Below are 13538 nucleotides of genomic sequence, written 5' to 3' on the forward strand. Positions count from 1 at the left end.
GGATGAATCCTTTGAAGCCGGGAGTTCGAGACCAGCCTGGCCAAAATGGTGAAACCCTATCTGTACCAAAAATACAAAAATTAGCTGGGTGTGGTTGTACATGCCTATAATCCCAGCTAGGCAGACGTTGCAGTGAGCCAAGATCGTGCCACTGCACTCCAGCTTGGGTAACAGAGTGAGACTCCATCTCAAAAAAAAAAAAAAAAAAAAGTCTGGTGAACGTAACTTTTAGTAGCTCCATGAAATTCCCCTGTGCACGTGCCCGGGTTTGCAGTAGCATCTGAGGTGACCACCCTTGTTTCTCTCCAGCCATGTTTCTTTCCATCCTGAGCCTCTAGCAGGCTTTCCTTCTCACCTTCCCAGTTTTGATCCTGACATTTCTGCCTATCGTAGCCCCAGGCAGGCTAACTTGTCCTGCCTTTTAGCTTCCAGCTTAGCAGATATTTCTCCTGGCAAGGCTGCCCCAGCTCCATCCCTGTTGGTCAGAGTTCCTTAGCCAGGCCTGGTGGCTCATGCCAGTAATCCCAATTACTCTGGAGGCTGAGACTGAAGGATCACTTGAGGCCAGGAATTTGAGACCAGCCTGGGCAACATAGTGAGACCCCATCTCTTGAAATTATTAATAATAATAATAATAATAATAATATTAATAATAGACACTCTCATCATAGTCCCAAGGCACGCTGTTGCCCCATGCAGGCTCCTGGTGGCAAGAAGAAGGTATGGTCTAAATAGACCATTCAGGAAAACCTCAGAACCTCTTTACAAAGATGGAGGCAAGTTTATGGAAAACCAACTGGCTAGCACTGGGGAAACCATGGCCAGCTGAAGCCTGAAGGGGCAAGAAGAAAGGGTCCCTCGAGTGCTGGGAAGCCTTCTGACGGAAGTATTGTTAAGGAGCAGATCCTGTGCCAACCTGTAGCCTGGCAGGGAGGGAGTCTCCTTCTCTCCACCCATTCTCCCTTGTCCTCCTAGAGCCTCCTTCTAGTCTGCCCTACAGGAAGCCAGGAGGAAAATGAGCCCTTTGATAGCGTTCTTAAAGGCCAGGCAGGGCCTGGGGCTGGAGCAGGATAGGGAGTGTGCCTGGAGGGGCAGAGGGTGTGTCCAGCACTTGCCCAAGTGTGTGGCCCTGCAGGATGCCAACTTCCATATGTCCACGAAAGATTCCTCAAGTCAGGAACTGTGCTTTATCTCTTTGGGGATATTCCCCCAGGAAATAACCTGAAGGGGGAACATCAGTAACCTGCACAGTAATATTCATAATACGTCTCTTTAGAGTGGTGGAGAATTAGAAGGGGCCACGATAGGGAAGCTGTCCAGCAAAGGAGCCAGAATGGGTCATTTATGACACAGCCGTAAAAAGATTCTCAGGTGGACCCTGTCAACACCTGCAAAATGGGGGTGTAAATGACAAATGAGAAAAGCAAACCTACTGATTATACATATGTCAATAGGTGTACATGTGTCCTATACAGGAAGACATTCAAGGCATAGATGTACATAAAAAAGGGCTAAATGTCAAATTGCATAATTTAAGAGGAAAATAGCAAACTTTTTTTTTTAGATTTAATTTTTTTTTAAGATACAGAATTTCACTATGTTGCCCAGGCTGGTCTTGAACTCCCGACCTCAAGTGATCCTCCTGCCTTGGCCTCCCAAAGTGCTGGGATTACAGGTATGAGCCACTGCACCCAGCCCCAATAGAGCAAACTTCTGATATAATGTATCCCCAAATTAGTGCAACGTAGTTAGAATACTTAGGACTGTGCACAGCATAAAGATGTAGGAAAGACAGCTTACTTAAGGAAGCTGTACCGGGAAAAGCCACTCGGCTTTTGTCGACTACTACCCCAGCTTCCAATATTTTCATTGGATGTGAAGCTCCTTTTCCAATACACTGTGGTAGATGTGGGGTGAATGTGTTGCAAGCGCTCTTTAAAGTTTCACAAACTTTCTTTTTTTTTTCAGAGACAGGGTCTCGCTCTGTGGCCCAGGCTGGAATGAAGTGGTGCAATCATGGCTCACTGCAGCCTCCACCTCCCAGGCTCAGGTGATCCTCCCACCTCAGCCTCCCAAGTAGCTGTGACTACAGGCATGCACCATGAAGCCTGGCTAATTTTTTATAGAGATGGGATTTCGCCAAGTTGCCTAGGCTGGTCTTGAACTTCTGGGCTCACGAGATCTGCCTGCCTCAGCCTCCCAAAGTGTCAGGATTACAAGTGTGAGCCACTGCACCCAGCCAAGTTTCTTAAACATTCATGTGCATGGGAATCTCCTGCGGATCTTGACAAAATGCAGATTCTGATTCTGCAGGTCTGGGTGGGCCTGAGAGTCCCCCTTTCTAACAAGTTCCATGGGGATGCCCACACTGCCGGTCCTGACTACAGCCTGAGCAGCTGCGGGACGTGGGGTTACTTGCTTTTTTACCTTTTAAACATGTATATGAGGTTTGCAGATATAAAATTTATATGTCCTTTGTCATCCACCCTCCCCTTCCTCTCCAGATTCTGATATGCCTCTGATATGGTGGCTTGTCCTCCCATTAACAATCCCAGTATATTCTGGGCCTCCTCTCTATCAGCCAAAAAAAACTGGTCATATTTTACTCTTTATTTTTATTTACTTATTTATTTATTTATTTTTGAGACAGGGTCTCGCTCTGTTGCCCAGGCTGGAGTGAAGCAGTGTGATCATAGTTCACTGCAGCCTCGACCTCCTGGGCTCAAGTGAGCCCCCCACTGCAGCCTCCTGAGTAGTTGGGACTATAGGTGTGCACCACCACACCCAGCTAATTTTTAAATTTTTTGTGGAGATGGGGTCTTGCTGTGTTGCCCAGGTTGGTCTTGAACTCCTGGGCTCAAGTCATCCTTCCACCTTAGCTTCTCAAAGTATTGGGATCACAGACGTGAATTACCACACCCAGCTGAACTGTACTTTTTATAGTTTTATCCCCAAAACAGTACTTCCAGTGTCCCTGACATAAATATAATCTTGAGCAGGCTTTTTCAAATTGCCTACAATCCCCACCTTTTCCATTCTAGCCACAGTTATTTTTATGATTATCATCTTGTATTTCTCATACTGTTTTCACAGGAGAAACTTAAAATTCTCTATGAATCTGTCCAATTTCACGAATTCTTCTGGCAATCCTGTGGAGGAGATGCAAGGCTTTGATAATGTAAAATTCCAAATAATATAATTTCTAGTGACCCAGTGTGATTCACTCCAACGATAGAGGAAACAGGCCTTTATAAAGTTAGCATTTGTTGTTTGTTTCCATGGTTTTCAAAGCTTGAGTCAGGTAGCACTTCAGCCTGGAGTTGCTGTAAAATGAGCCCCCAGTAGAAGGAAGCATCACCCATTGAAACAAGGGTGCATCTTCCTTTTTCAGGTTTCATTTGGTTTCCACTGAATACCCTTATTTTGCACATGTCAACAAAGAAAATATTTCTATTGTGGGCTGGGCACGGTGGCTCACGCCTGTAATCCCAGCACTTCAGAAGGCCGAGGTGGGAGGATCACTTGAGTTCGGGAGTTCGAGACCAGCCCAGCCAACATGGTGAAAACCTATCTCCACCAAAAACCAAAAATTAGCTGGGCGTGGTGGCGCATGCTTGTAGTCCCAGCTACTTGGAAGGCTGAGGCAGGAGAATAGTTTAAACTTGGGAGGGAGAGGTTGCAGCGAGCCAAGATTGGGCCACTGCACTCCAACCTGGGCAACAGAGTGAAACTCCATCTCAAAAAAAAAAAAAAAAAAGAAAAGAAAAGAAAAGAAAACATTTCTATTATGGTTATAGTCAAGGTGTTTTGGGTTTTATTCCCTCTTTTTCTCACTTCCCATTTAAAAATTATCAAGTGATCATGTCAATTAAGTTTCTGTTTGCCTGAGTAGCCTTTGTTACTGATTATACTTTCTAGTTGAGATTTTAAGAATTCATTTCTAGATCCAGCAATTTGAGAATAATTTGTGCAACTCTGCCCTATTTTTTCTTCTCCTTGCTTTATCCCTCTTTGCTGTGTTTTCTTCTCCTGGCTGATGTCGCTGTTGAAGTGTTCGGATGGACAGTTGGAGAGTAATGTGTCGTCACCACCTCCTTATGAACTCCCATCATCATCGAGGGTGAACATATCCTAACACCCGAGCAGAGCAGTTGTCCTCTGTGAGCCAGGAGTCCTCAGGGACCGTGGTTCTCTCCTCGGCTGCACCCCGACTTGTTGTGTGAGCTTGGTGTGCCATTTAGCCTGTTTGTGTCTTTTTATCTCTTTACTCTGAACTCTACATGTCCCCCATCAACCTAGAAAGCAATTCCCAAAGAATTATGACCTCTTTGTCCTTGCAGAGGGTTCATGAGGGCTTAGGAAACACTATGTTAGCAGAAGTGTTCTCTGGCCTTAGTTCCTTGTGTCGTTGGTACTCACACCTCTCCCATGAGAGGGGATCAACTCTCACAGCTCCTGCATCTGTGCGTGTATGTGTGTGTATGTATATGTGTGTGTGCATGTGTGTATGTATATGTGTATGCGTGTGTATGTGTATGTGCATGTGTGTATGTGTGTGTATGTGCGTGTGTGTACGTGTGTGTATGTGTGTGTGTGTATGTGCGTGTGTGTATACGTGTGTGTATACGTGTGTACACGTGTATGGTGTGTACGTGTGTATGTGTATATGCGTGTATGTGCGTGTGTATGTGCGTGTATGTGCGTGTATGTGCACGTGTGTATGTATGTGTGTGTATGTGCATGTGTGTGTACGTGTGTCTGTGTGTGTGTATGTCTGTGTATATGTGTATGTGTGTGTATGTGCGTGTGTGTGTGTGTTTACAAACACAGAGAGGCTGAAAATGAAATGCGCCCAATAGCCAGTAGACATTTGCTCAAGACCCCTTCTTTGTCATCACACTCCTTACTGCAAAAATAGAGCCACTGGCCAGGACCCTTACTTAAGGCACCCTTATAGTGAATGAACTCTACAGCAGCCTCACATTCTTACCAGAAATATAAGTAACTCATTAATAAATACCCCAGATCAGTTCAATTTTCTTTCTTTTTTTTTCACCCTATACCCTACAGACAGTGTTAACAATTTTCTTATTCCTCAAGCACCTACCTGATTCTTTGCCATCCCAAACAATTAAATATTTTTATATCAACATTTGTCTTTCTTGCTCTCTTTTTATGACTTAATACCCCGAACCCCCTTTAAAACCGTCTGTGCCTTAGTCTTGCAACACAGACCAGAAAAGCGCCGGGTTCAGAGGCTGCGCAGGATAGGAACAAAGCTGTCTGCTGAACCATCTGCCTTTTCTTAGCTGTAGAAAAAGAGAGGATTTACAGGTTTAGAAGGAGATTATTTTTCACGGCTTCCAGGCTACTAATATTCTATCCTTGTTTGCAAAATTCCTCCCACAGGTTGAGCAAGTCACTGTGACCTCTACAGAGAAGTGCTCCTGAGATGCACTCTCGTTTGGAAAGATTCTAAAAATACAGAGTTTGGAGCTGCCGGGTGTGCCCCAGCCATGTGTTTGTGCTTCTCTCCTCCGTGCTAGGAACCTCCACCTTGACTCCCTATTTGTAGCAAGCAGAAGGACCGCTGCTGCCTTCCATGAAAGGCATTCTATATCAGAGAGGGGCACGGAGGAAAGGGAATAAAACAAAAGTGAAGTCAATTTGCATTCAGATGTTGGCATTAAGTATTAATAGGGCTTGGGGTGAGGGCAGTTTCTCTTTTATTCACGCTCAGGTTGCCATGGCTGTCCGTGTTTCCAGGGATGGCAGAGGGGGATGGTGAAAAGGAGGAAAGGGCTACTGAGCCTTCGTGGAGCAGTTCAAGGTCAGATCCTCACCCTGTGCCCTGACACTGTGGCCCAGATGGCCGAGAGCGAGTTCAAGGAACTGAAAGATGCAGAAGTTTCCAGCATGACCAGAGAACATCTGATTGGCTTCTCTTTAACTGATAAGCACCCTTGTGTTTTAAAAACAATACCCTGGCCAGGCATGGTGGCTCATGCCAGTAATCCTAGCACTTTGGGACGCTCAGATGGGAGGATCACTTGAGGCCAGGAGTTTGAGACCAGCCTGGGCAACATAGTGAGACCTCCATCTCTAAAAATAATAACAGACAAACAAACAAAAATATATATATATATATATATATATATATATATATATATATATATATATATATATATAAAACAGCAATAACCCAAACTTAGGCTCAAGAGGGAATATCGGCAGAGACACAGGAAAGTGAAGAGTGGTACCGTAGGACGGCCCAAGTTCAGATACCCTTTGAAGGCGGGGCTGGAGACTGTGTTCGGTTGGGAATGGGAGAGGCCCCGTCCTCAGCCTGTGGAGCCGCCGGCCTCTGTGCTTTCTTGTTCTAATTTACAGAACCAGGAAAAAGGAGAGGGTGGGATGGGAAGGGCTGGCACCCCCGCTGCATCCACCTCTAGCCTTTGGAAGGCGATTAGGAAGCTGTGCTGATGGTACTGGACAGGGGCAGCTGCTGACTGAGGAAGCAATGGCTCTGTGCCCAAGGTGGGCTTTGTGACCAGGGGAGGTCCTTTCCAGAGGAAGCCCTTGAAGCCAAGTATCGTGTTAAGGGGAGGATTCCGTGTCTTCTTTTTCTTATCCTTTCTGTTTTGAAAAATCCTCTAGACTCATAGCACCCAAGTGACTGTTTATTTAGCGTTCTTGCAAGGCTGGCTCTTGTCACCCACATCTGAGCCTGTCCCTGCATTATCCTCTTCCAGGGAAACCTGGAAATTTCCATCACTCCCCTCTAACGCAACCCTATTCTGCCCCAGCCAGACTGCACTGGGAATGTGTTAGCTTGACAGCAGAGAGCAGTCGTTCTCATTCTTGACTGCTCATTTGAAGCACCTAGGTGGGTTTTAAAAGTTCGGATGCCCAGATGATACATGGCGCAGTAAAATCAGAATCCCTAGGGGTGGGTCCCAGGCTCGGTACCTTTTAGAACTCTCTGGAGTGATTCCAATGGCTGCCAAGCTTGAGGGTCAGCTTCTGAGTGCATCCAGATTGCCTGGACTCGATTCTCAACTCTGCCGCTGGTACTAGTCTTGGCCCAGTTATTTTCCACTGTCTGCCACAGTTTCCTCATCTGTAAAATGGGAATCATAATGGTACCAATAGCACAGAGCATTCGTGTGAGGATTAAATAAGTTAATGTGTGCGAAGGGCTTGGAAAGTGGCTGGCATAGTCAGTGTTTGCTCTAAGTGTTTGCTGTGTGTGATGCCAGGGAGCACATCTTAAGAGGGACCCGGGCAAGTGGAACAGGCAGGGCATGGAACCTGAGGATGTGTCTCATGAGCAGAAGTGTAAAGGCCGGGAGGTGGATTTCTCCCGGAAAGGAGGAGGCTTTTTGAGTTAGGCTGGTCATCTTCAGATTTCTATCAGATGGGAAGGAATGACCCTTGTTCTGCACGACTGTGGAGGAAGAACGATGATTCAGGAGTGAAAAGTTTGCAGCAGAGCCATTCATTCACTCTCCAGCCAGATGGACAGTACCATGAGGAGTGAGTTCCCAAGCTCTGGGGTATTCTAGCAGCAGCGGGTCAGCTTTTGGTGGAAAGGTTGTGGGAGGAATCAGAATGGAACTGAAGGACTTTCAAGGCCGTTTCTAGCGCATGCCTTGCATGTACTGAGCAGTGCTAAATGTTAGTTGTTATGCAATGTGGTCTTGAAGTGGGCAAGGCCTCACAGGGGATGGTGGTGGAGGCCATCAGTGAGTCTAAAACTGTGTCCAAGAGAGTACCGGGCTCAGCATGGCGGCTCAAACCTGTAATCCCAGCAATTTGGGAGGCTGAGGTGGGAGGATCGCTTGAGCCCAGGAGTTTCAGATCGCTTGGGCAACACAGTGACAGCCCATCTCTACAAAAAATAAAAAAAAAATAGCCAGGTGTAGCGGTGAGCAATCGGGAGGCTGAGGGTGGAGGATCCCTTGAACCCAGAAGTTGAAGGCTGTAGTGAGCCATGATTGTACCACCGCACTGCAGCCTAGGCAACAGAGCAAGACCTTGTCTCAGAAAAAAAAAAAAAAAAAAGAGAAGACCAAGGTCAAATGAGGTGGAGTCAAACCTGTTCTCAAGTTGAGGGGTGAACGCAGGGCTGGGGTTGGAGCCTGGCCCATGCGGGCATTGGAGAGGAGCCAGTTAAGAAGCCTGCCTAGGGGTGAGTATTGGGCTCCTGCTGTGAGGAGGGGTGGAGATACCCACAGGCCATCTACTGTTAGTTCTGGACACAGGACAGATGGGTGGGCTGGCGTTGTTTAAGGCATAGGGTCAAAGAAGACATTTTCTAAGTCTGAAGAGCTCAGCCTTGGCAGGTTTCCACCCAGGACGTCCATGCGCCGTACCATGCCCTGTGCCTTCATCGCTCCGTCTGGCCTCCCTCTCTGTGCAGATCCCTAGCATTTTGCCTACGCTGGGAGAATTCTACCAAGCCTATTTCACTTGACTCTTCCTTTTGCGGTGGGGCAGAGACAGCACTAGTTGTGACGCTATGGTATTTCACTAAAAATCAAGCCACATTTCCCTTTCACTAAGTCAGCCCCGCTCTCACCCTCTAGTGTTTGCCCAGCACATGTTCAGCCACATCCTTTGTGTGAGTTTGGTGGGTGCCTTCCACACGGCACCTGGTCCTCATCCTGCCCCACCCCTGCTACCCTCCTCTGCAGGGCTGCAGGGTTGTGATCCTCAGTCCTATTTCTTCCTGGCTACCCTGACCCCCTCAACCCCAGTGACCCCCTTCCTCAGCATCTTTGCCACTCTGCATAGCCACACCCTGCAGAAGGCTCCACCCTCTGGATGGCCATCTCTGAAATGCCTCTGTAGCCACCACTCCTGTCCTTCCACGGGTCCCACTCACTCATTCCTGCTAAGCCTCTTCTTTGCCTTTATCGTGGCCCCTGGAGCCCCTCCTTGTGTTTGGCATTGTGGACCCATCTTGGTTGCATCTGTTCCCTCCCTCCCTCCCTTTGTGGTGAAATGATTTGGCAAAGTCCTCAAAAGCACCTCCCTTTTCTTACCCTCTTGACCTTCCCCTGTGTCTCCCTGGGCAATCCTTTCATCTACTTCTGATCCCGAAGTGCTGAATTCCACTGAAGAGATTGGTGCCCCAAAAGTAATTGGACGCCCTGCCCAGTGCTGCTGGGGACGCTCCCAGTGCCTTCAGGCATGGTCCTCTGACTCCGTTTTTAGCTCCCTATCAGATTCCCAGGACAGCTGCTCCAAATCTTTTCCACTCTCCTCCAGCCCTAACTGACCCTGCTCGTTCCCCTCTCCAGAACAGACCTCTTCACCGCATTGGCTAAGCAAACCACCCCTCCACACTACGGAGATTGCTGACTTTCTTTCTTTCTTTCTTTCTTTCTTTCTTTCTTTCTTTCTTTCTTTCTTTCTTTCTTTCTTTCTTTCTTTCTTTCTTTCTTTCTTTCTTTCTTTCATGGGGATAATTTCTCATTCTCTTTTTCTTTCATCTTGTTTTGAGGGAGAAATATTCCTTATTCTTTCTAAGGCTAAAGTTCCCACCCTTGCTGCTAACCTTCTTATTCTTTTTTATATTTTATTTTTGAGACAGGGTCTCACTGTCACCCAGGCTGGAGTGAAGTGGTATGATCATAGCTCACTGCAGCCTAGACCTCCGAGGCTCAAATGATCCTCCTGCCCCAGCCTCCTGAGGAGCTGGGACTACAGGCGTGAGCCACTGTGCCTGGTCTCTCTTCTTTTTCTGCGATCCTGCTCAGCTGCCACTTCTTCTCATCTTAAACCTCCTTTTCCTCTGAGCCTTGAATCTTGAGACTTTCCCTAGTTTCCTTCATCTTACAAAACAACCAACAGCAACGCTCTATCTTGTTTTCCTCTCGCCTCCCTCCTTTCTCTGTCATCTTCCACATTTTCTCAACCCCTTACCATCTGAGTTCCCCTGTCCCCATGAACTAGCCACACAGAGCTAATGTCCCTAAACTGTGCCTTGCCATCTCCCCCTCCCTGGGAGGCAGCCTCGTGAAGTGGAAAAAGTCTTGGCATTGGAGTCAGCCTTGCAGGGGTTTATATCTGGGCTTTGCCCCATATGCGTTATGTAATTCTGACCCTCATTTGATACATTTTTAATCTTTCCGAAGTCTGGTTCCATCCTCCGAAAAATGGAAGCAGTGATACCTAATTTATTTGGTTGTTGTGAGTATAAAATGAATTTATACTTCTAAAGTGTCCAACATATAGTTGGTAAAACATTTAAAAAAACAATTCCCATTTATCCCCTGCTTTAGCTAATGCTGATCCCTTCATGCAGTATGCCTTTGCCTTCTTCCACATACATGTTGGATTTCTACCCACCTCTCAAGGACTAGGTACTTCCTTCCCCTTTCACCTGCTGGGCCCAAGTCCTTGCAGTTACTTTGTCCTCTGAGCCTTGTTTCTCTATTACAGCAGGTACTGTAGTCTGTCTTGTATCAGGATCGTTGGTACATGTTTGTCTGGCCGTGCATGCAATCGGGAGCCTCTGGGGGCAGTGATACTGAACTCACCTTTGGATCCCTTTGGGGAGTCTGGTATATAACAGTTCCTCAGTGACTGTTAAATTTAAAAGAATTGCTTGCTGTGAGTATATCTTAATAACGTGAAAGAAAATTCTAGCTGATTTGGTTCCCACACATGAATATACTCCCAAATCTTGTAGAGTTTACAATGAAATAGAGATTTACGATGTAAAGATTTTCTAATGAACATCCTCAGGTCCAGCCAGATTTTGGGAGGTCCTTATGCTATCTTATGGACATTGTTTGTCTTCAGGTTACTAAGGTCCTATGTCGGCAAATAGTTAAGACATTCCCTGGTCGGTGGAATTGGTCACATTTCTCACGTGTTAAAGGAAGTGGCCAGGCTAGCGGATATCTAAGATTCCTTCCAACTTGAACAAACTATGACTCAGTGATCATGTTTGGAGTGTGATGTAACGAAGATACTCATTTGTAAAAGTGACCAAGGATGCTTCTCATGTTTGTCCTGTAATGAAAGTTCAAAAAGAAGGGTCAGGGTTAGGTTAGGGTTAGGGTTAGGCTTGGGGGCTGTTTTCTCAAGCGCATTAGTTAATTTATTTTTTTCATGCCATAAATACTGAGCATGGACTATGTGTGCCTGGTTCGGTGTTGGGCACTGAGAACAAGACAAGTCAAGCTCAGTCTCAGCATAACCCAGCTGGCATCTGGCACACTCTTCTTGGGAAATAGAGACAGATGCACGGAGGTGGGCCGTGGGCTGGGCAACTGCCTGGGCTTAGTGGCCACTGTGAGAGAGGACAGCCTGGAGGGACAGTCTTCAGCAGCAGCAGCACCTGCCCCTCCTGGCAGGACCCTCCACATGGTTACTTGGGTCGTGAGTCCCTGGGCTTGTCACATTATCCACAGGCCGGCTGAAATGCCTTCTGCTATACACACCACTCTTCCCTCAATTCATCTTTCAATCTGGAGGATTTACAAAGATTTATACCATTAAGAGCAAGATCTCAACAACATGCCGTATGGGGAAAACCTGTTTTGCTTCTGCCCGTATAGGTATTAGTCTGTAAGCTCTTCTGGGCAGGGACCCATTTTCTGTGTCATGGTTCTCTGTGCAAAGCTTTATTCCTTCTAAGGGCCAGGGTTTCAGATGTTTGGGTCTATTCCTCTATCCAGGATTAACATTGAGGAACCACTGACCAGTGGTAATTTACATTTTATATGGAGGCATGTGGGTCTGAATCTTATCTTACATCCCCCAAGAAAACCTAAAGACAGGAGGAGGTGAGGACGCCAGTTTTTCTTAGCGTCGAGCCCGCGTCTGGCTAAGGAGCAGCTGGGCTGACATGCGCTCATCTTCCTCACAGCCTGGAGGCCATGGTTTTTGATTCTCCACGGGTCTGGAGGCAAAACTGGAGGACAGACGAGAGGGGCGGTGGTCTCTTCTGTGTGTTCCCTGCACCTGGCCAGAAATCAGATGTGCATGAGTCGTGTGTGAACTGCTGTCAAGGACAGGGAAGTCACAGTACTGCCATGTGGGCTGCGGCAAGGAAGGGATACATGGAATCTTTCCCAGTTCTTCTTGGTGATTTTGCAGGAGCTTATGAATCTCTTTTCTTCTCTCCTACTCCCGTCTCCCTCTATCGTGGACCACCTGTCAGAAGCCCGTGTGAAGACACCCAGATTCACCCCTGTGTCCACATAGACAAAGCAGAGGAAAAGGGAAGGTAGAGAATGGGGAAAGGACGGTGGTCCTAATGCTTTCTCTAAGTGGAGCAGGAGAGAGAGGAGGAGCAGGAGAGAGAGGAGGGCAGGTAGAGTGTTCAATTGCACTTGGCCTTGTAAGTTTTCAAAGGCAGTTTCCTGGCTCTGGGACAGGCAGGTCCCAAATGAAGGAATCTTGAAGTCCCCAGCCTACAATCCCATCTCTTTGCCTCATCAAAAAGTTATCATGCTCCCAAGTAGATCTTTGCTATGTTTGTAGCAGATTTGGCTAAAGAGACATCTGAGGCTGACTGTATGTTTGAAGTCTAAGTAATACTGGCTAACGTTTGGGCAGTTTGACAGCTTAGGGGGCTACTGGCTCTTTTTTTTTTTTTTTTTTTTTTTGAGACAGAGTCTCACTCTGTTGGCCAGGCTGGAGTGCAGTGGTGAGATATCACAGCTCTACAACCCTGACCTCCTGGACTCAAGCAGTCCTCAGCTTGCCGAGTAACTGTGACTACAGGCACAGGCCACCATGCCCAGCTAATTTTTCTACGTTTTGTAGAGACGAGGTCTTGCCCAGGCTGATCTCAAACTCCTGGGCTCAAGTGATCCTCCCACTGCAGCCTCTCAAAGTGCTGGGAATACAGGTGTGAGCCACTGTGTCAGGCCAATTTTTACATTTTTTAAAACAATTTTTTTTTTGTAGAAATGGGGGTTCACTTGAACTCCTGGCCTCAAGTGATCCTCCCACCTCAGCTTCCCAAAGGATTGGATTACAGGTTTGAGCCAACGCCCTGGCTGGTTGGCTTTTATTTGCATTTGATTGATGATCACAGCATTCCTATGCAGTATGCAGGGTAAGTATTCTGTTCTTGCCTCAGCTTAGAGGTGATGAGTCTGAGGCTGGGAGAGGTGAGATGACTTTGGAGAGTGGTCCAGGGAGGATGTAACACTATGCTTGATTAAGTCAGTCTATGACAATTGACAGATCACAGGGGTGAAATAGGGCTGGGTGCAGTGGCTCACACCTGTAATCCCAGCACTTTGGGAGGCTGAGGTGGGCGTATCACCTGAGGTCAGGAGTTTGAGACCAGCCTGACCAATATGGTGAAACCCCATCTCTACTGAAAATACAAAAATTATCCGGGCCTGGTGGCGTGCACCTGTAATCCCAGCTACTTGGGAGGCTGAGGCAGGAGAATTGCTTGAACCCAGGAGGTTGCAGTGAGCCGAGATCATGCTACTGCACTCTCACCTGGGCAACAGAGTGAGACTCCATCTCAATAATAATAATAATAATAAGATAAAATAAGG

This window comes from Macaca fascicularis, chromosome 4, assembly GCF_037993035.2.
Source record: "Macaca fascicularis isolate 582-1 chromosome 4, T2T-MFA8v1.1".
Taxonomy (NCBI): Eukaryota; Metazoa; Chordata; class Mammalia; order Primates; family Cercopithecidae; genus Macaca; species Macaca fascicularis.